General features: G+C 35.1%; 1 long non-coding RNA gene across 1 annotated transcript; it reads left to right on the forward strand.

Annotated features, from left to right (window-relative positions):
* The first annotated feature begins 460 nt into the window (after positions 1 to 460).
* LOC122216849 lies at positions 461 to 3,174 on the forward strand. Its single transcript, XR_006201154.1, has 3 exons — positions 461 to 493; positions 2,361 to 2,445; positions 3,101 to 3,174. It is a non-coding gene; the product is annotated as an uncharacterized LOC122216849 (long non-coding RNA).
* Positions 3,175 to 6,399: the final 3,225 nt, after the last annotated feature.

Raw genomic sequence — 6,399 nt, forward strand, 5'->3', positions numbered from 1 at the left:
TATTTTGTCTGCAATGAAAATATGTGCTCCAGCAGCACATCACTGAATATATCAATACAATTTGATACAGCAGGGCTCCTTCCTAAAAAGGGTTCACAGTCCAGCTAGAAGGAAAAACTCAACAGATGTTTTCCTCTGTTATTATGATGCATTTAAAAATATAAGTATATTTTTAAAAACCAATATAGAAGGGCACATAGTGAAAACCAAGTCTCCCTCAATATTAATCACACTCCCCATGGGCAACCACTCTTAACATCTGGTGTGTCCCTCGTAATTCACGTATGCAGATGTAAACATATATCCACATTTCATCTGTAAAAGGGCATGATAATAACACTTACTATAGTAAAGTTTTTGTGAGAACTAAAGAAAAAAACACAAAGAAGTTGTCATTGTGTTTACAGTAAATATCAGTTATTAATATTTTCCAACTTCATCTATATACCTACCTCCCTATAGGGAAGTAACGCTTATCCAGTCTCCAAACTAGGTAAGTAACTCTTAACGTTATTTTTGAAGTTTTTCCATGTATGAATATGCATGTATCATATATTGTGTATTATTACATGTACATATATAAATACAGACAGTTAAGAATTTATCTATATGTGTGTGTATTACTGGGGATTAAAGGATTTGCATATTTTCACTTTTATATTGCCAAAGTGCCCTCCAAATAAAAAGTGCGCGCGCGCGCGCTCTCTCTCTCTCTCTCTCTCTCTCTCTCTCTCTAACACACACATTCAATACAATATGCTTTGTGGTAATGATTCTAAATGTAATAGGTTATAAGGGTAATAGAACTCTTCAAAATGTGTCTTGTGAGGCAGGTAAGGCTTAAACAGAATGTGCAGTAGGTAAAGAGGAGGAGAAAAGACATGGCATATAAACAGACACATTGTGTGTTATAACATAAGCAATGATGTGAAGCAGGGATTAGATGTGTATATAGACACAGCTTCAGAGTTAAGATGCTGGCTTGATTGAAGGGAAATAAAGTGAGGCATGTAAAGTGAAATCAGACTGTAGAGGAACTTGGAGTCAAGTTTCTGAATTGATGGAGAAGGTAAGCGTAGGTTTTGGAGCACTGGAAGGAGATGTAAAAGCAGTGGGATTTTTTTTTCCTGTTTTTTTTTGTTTGTTTTGGTTTGCTCTTTTAGGACAGTCAGGCCTCTTCTCAATCTGGTGATTTGTGTTCATTTTTTTTAAGAATTTAAGCACATATTTTTGGTAAGCTTAAGCATAACGTGCAAGCAAATCAACCAGTTCCTGAATTATGAAAACTGTCATTTTCTAAGTAAAATTATTTAAAGAGCTAAAAATCAAGTTGTAATGCAATCGTCCAGAGTTTGCAGTTTTTATTTTCATCCTCTTTTTTTAACGTGTAGATTTTATGATTCTTTTATGAATTAATCAGGTTGGTACCAAGAAGTTTTGAAACTATTAGTTTAAACACAGGAATGCTTCATCATGATATTGAACAGCCAATGTGAGAGGGGCTGACAGGATGATTTAATATTCCAGACCTATTTACCTATCCAGTACTTCTTGGCTGATCATTGAGCTTTTGCTGTGTTTTGGGTTTTTGTTTTTTTTAGCTGCTTTCAATACAGAGGGTGAGAATTAAAAGAAAATCTGTTTTGCTATCTATATATCTGTGTGCATGATTTATATAAAGAATGTATAATCATTTTTATATAGATACATATGTATTAACATGCATATTAATTAATAATTAATATTAATTAATTAATAATACATATTAATATGTATACATATGTATAGATTTTTATATAGATACATATGTATTAACGCCATTTCTATTCCTATCTAAATGGTTTGCGTTTGCTTTTTTTCATATGCATGATTATTCTAATTATTGCCTTACGGTTTTTCTTAACAAGGTAAATAGAGGTAAACATGCCAATGTTTGGAATCAGATCTAATTTGAATCTTGGCTAGCCGACTTATTAACCCTGTGTCTTTGTTCATGTCACTTCTGTGAATGTCAGTTTCTTTACCAGAAAATGAAATAATTATACCACCTACCTCATAGGTTTTTTACCTATCAATTAAATAAAATGACAAAGGCATTTAACAAGTCACTGGCAGCCATCAAGGAAATAACATGTAATAGCTATTATTATTATTGCTGTTAATTATTACAACAACCATGATTGGAAAACAGACACAGAAATGAAATTTCAGTGAAAGCCTGAACTCTCTTAAAATATATGGAAGTCTTGCCAATCTTTCTTGATATGAAGGGGCTTTACAGGTGGAACCACAACTCTGGCTCTGAATTAGAGGAGAAGAGGATGTGGGACTCACTAATTTTGTCTTTCTTCATTTCCCAGCTCTAGCCACTCTGTCATTGCCCTGGCTATCCCTTTCCCTGGGCTCAAATTTCAGCAGATGTGCACATCTACGACATTATGAAAGGTAAATGTTTTATCTTTTTAATGTGGTTAGTGAAAAAAATGCTTTTAAATATGTATTCCAAACCTCTCATATGGATACTTGAAAAACCATAAATAGGTTTATATGAAGGTATTGAGAAAAGAAAACTTTGAAATTACATTTTTGAGGTAACTTTTTAAAATTCTAATTTCCAATGAAGAATGTGCAGTGTTCATGTAAATATATGCAAATAAATACAGCTGCTTTTCTATTTTACTCCTAAATCTGGCCCTTTGAAATATCTCTACAAAAACTATTTGCATGGAGGCTGTAATAAACTGTAGTGCATGTCCCTGTTACATAAAACAAAAGTATTCTCTGTATATATACTGCTGCATTTATTATTGTGTACTTTAGAATCACATTATGTGGAGACGGTGTTCTCTAGATCCTGGTGATGGTTTTCACTCAACTGATGTTGGCAAAGGTTAGGTTTCTCCTTTTGAAGCTAGCAGCATCTCATATACAAGCTCCATGAACACAGACTATGTCCTATTTTGTGCAAGACTCTATCTCCAATGTTAACTATAATATCCAAAAGTAATAATTGTTTAATAAGTATTTGTTGAATAAATGAATAATTAATATCTAGTTTCAAGATTACTAGTGTTTTCATGATATTCTTTAATTGTTGAAGCATCTACACCAGTTTCCCTCAAAATTCTTGAGCATCCTGAGGCAAAGGAAACAAAAGTAAAAGTGAACTATTGGGACCTCATCAAGATAAAAAGCTTCTGCACAGCGAAGGAAACAGTCAACAAAAATAAAGGCAACCGATAGAATGGGAGAATATATTTGCAATTGACATATCAGATAAAGAGTTAATATCCAAGGGGCCCCTTGGTGGCTCAGTCGGTTAAGCGTCGGACTTCAGCTCAGGTCATGATCTCGCGGTCTGTGGGTTTGAGCCCCGCGTCGGGCTCTGTGCTGACAGGTCGGAGCCTGGAGCCTGTTTCGGATTCTGTGTCTCCCTTTCTCTGACCCTCCCCTGTTCATGCTCTCTCTCCCTCTGTCTCAAAAATAAATAAATGTTAAAAAAAAATTTTTTTAAAGTTAATATCCAAAATCTATGAAGAATTTATCAAACTCAACACCCAAAAAACACATAATCCAGTGAAGAAATGGGCACAAAACATGAACACACACTTTCCCAAAGAAGACATCCAGATGGCTAACAGACACATGAAAAGATGCTTGACAACATTCATCATCAGGGAAATACAAATCAAAACCACAATGAGATACCACCTCACACCTTTCAGAATGGCTAACATTAACAACTCAGGCAACAACAGACGTTGGCGAGGATGTGGAGAAAGAGGATCTCTTTTGCACTGCTGGTGGAAATGCAAACTGATGCAGCCACTCCGGAAAACAGTGTGGAGGTTCCTCAAAAAATTAAAAATAGAACTACCCTATGACCCAGCAATTGTACTATTAGGTATTTATCCAAAGGATACAAAAATGCTGATTCAAAGGGGCACATGCACCCCAATGTTCATAGCAGGACTGTTGATAATTGCCAAAGTATGGAAAGGTCCATTGGCTGACAAATGGATAAAGAAGGTATGGTACATATATTACACAGCAATCAAAAAGAATGAAATCTTGCCATTTGCAACAACATGGATGGAACTAGAATATATATGCTAAGTGAAATAAGTCAGTCAGAGAAAGATAAATATCATATGGTTTCACTCATATGTGGAATTTAAGAAATAAAACAGATGAACACAGGGAAAGAGAAGCAAAAATAAGATAAAAAGAGTGAGAGAGGAAAACCATAAGAGACTCTTAAATACAGAGAATAAAATGAAGGCTGCTGGAGAGGTGCTGGTGGGTGCATGGGGCTAAATGGGTGATGGGCAGTAAGGAGGGCACTTGTTGGGATGAGCACTGGGTGTTACATTTAAGTGATGAATCACTAAATTCTACTCCTGAAACCATTAAAAAATAAATAAATAAAATAAAGTAAAAATGACCAACAAAAAACAATCTGTGAGCATGTCTCTTAAATTGAGTGTAAATATTTGTCCATTTAGGTTTTCTCTAATAGTACATCCACACAGAATCATGGTTTCCAAGAAAAAAAATGGGTGTTCAGTTTAGCTTTGGCTATTATAAGAAAATTCATCTGTCTCAGTTATAAGTTATGTTCGTAGGCTAGAAGCATCTGGGCTTTTCCATAGGAAGTAGACTCATAAGACAGTATAAGGGAAAATGGCCTAGTTACCCTATTCTGTTCATACTGGGGACCCAGCCACAATTCCAGTTTCAGCCATTCCATTGCCACTCCCCTCACCTCCATCTGACTGCCACCCATTCCTGTCCAATATAGACCTGACACAGATTTAGGAACAGAGCAACACCATGATGTGGCCTATAGTGTTCTTTACCTGTCACTTGAGCCTATATTAAATCTATGGAAGAACGAAAATATCCTCCTCTGTCCCTAAGAGATGCTCATGTATTATACCCATTACAAAGAATAGAAACTGGGGTAAACAAAAGTTATTGGACAAGCTCAAAACTGTTGTTACTAACGCTGGTCAGAGAATCCATAAGCTCTTAATTTTCCCATATTTTATCCTAGAAGCACAAACTTTCTTATTTCCAAGAAGTGAATAAATATTGTGTCTTTGACTCAAATTGCAAACTGATATCTCACCGATCTTGAAAATTCCACATAGCTCCAGAAGTTTTCTACTTTTTCTTGCTCCTATTAAGCCCATTTCACTGTAACTGTCTCTTTGGTTTGTTCCCTTGTATATGAATCTAAACAGAATCACACAAAAATAGGTGAAAATATTTGGAGAAAGGAAGCAATTTGAAAATAATGAGACCAATCAAAGTGAAACTAGTTATTTAAAAAAAATTTTTTTTAATATTTACTTTTGAGAGAGAGATAGAGCCCGAGTGGGGGAGGGCAGAGAGAGAGAGAGAGGGGCACACAGAAACCAAAGCAGGCTCCAGGCTCAGAGCTGTCAACACAGAGCCTGACGCGGGGTTTGAGCTAAAGAGCTGTGAGATCATGACCTGACCAAAGTCGGATGCTCCACCGACTGAGCCACACAGACACCCCAAAACTAGTTATTTTTTAACAGCCGATAAAGAAAACTTAGATCAACTTTTGAGCACTTAATAAAGTATTGTATATTTAATTTTGTAGTTTGACAACAGTCATCCTTACCAATGCACAGTCCTTCTGGTTTGCATTAAGTATCCCAATACTTTTCCTAGAATGTTAAGAAATGATATTTCATCTGTTTAATCTGACATTCTGGTCAACAGCTTAATTTTCTAGGATATTAAATCTTTATTTGCTTGGAGAAATCATTTCTAATAATGCATTCAAGTCTCAGATGCATACCTAACCCCATTAAAGACAAGCTAAGAACATTTTTATAGTGTATTTCTCAGAATTATCTACAGTTATAGTTTATCTTTTATTCTTTATGAATAGAGGATATATTAGCTACCATATTTTTTCCCCTTCCTTACCTTGTTCTACATGGAATGAATGGATGCAATCAATTCTACATCACTTAATGCACCTTTTCTATCTATAAAGGCAAAAACAAAGATCTAAATGTGAATCCATATTTTCTATCTTTTTTGGCATTTAAACCAAAGTGCAGAACATTACATATTAATTGTGGTTGTTTAAAACTCCCTGTAGGCAGCTTTTTAAGTAAATGGCATTCCAAGAATAATTACAGGGCAATTTTTAAAACAAGGATACAAAAACTTATATCTATAAATAAATGTTACCCTTCAAGGAAGTTACACCGGATAAAGAGCAATGTTACTGGAATAACAACTTTAGGCCTGAAGTAAAAATGAGACGCCTAGAAGGTTCAAAACCTAATTCTGCTATTTACAAATGGTCTGATCTAAGGTGAGTTATTCAGATCTTCTATGCCTCAGTTTAGGTAT

Source organism: Panthera leo, chromosome B1 (assembly GCF_018350215.1).
Source record: "Panthera leo isolate Ple1 chromosome B1, P.leo_Ple1_pat1.1, whole genome shotgun sequence".
NCBI classification, from domain to species: Eukaryota; Metazoa; Chordata; class Mammalia; order Carnivora; family Felidae; genus Panthera; species Panthera leo.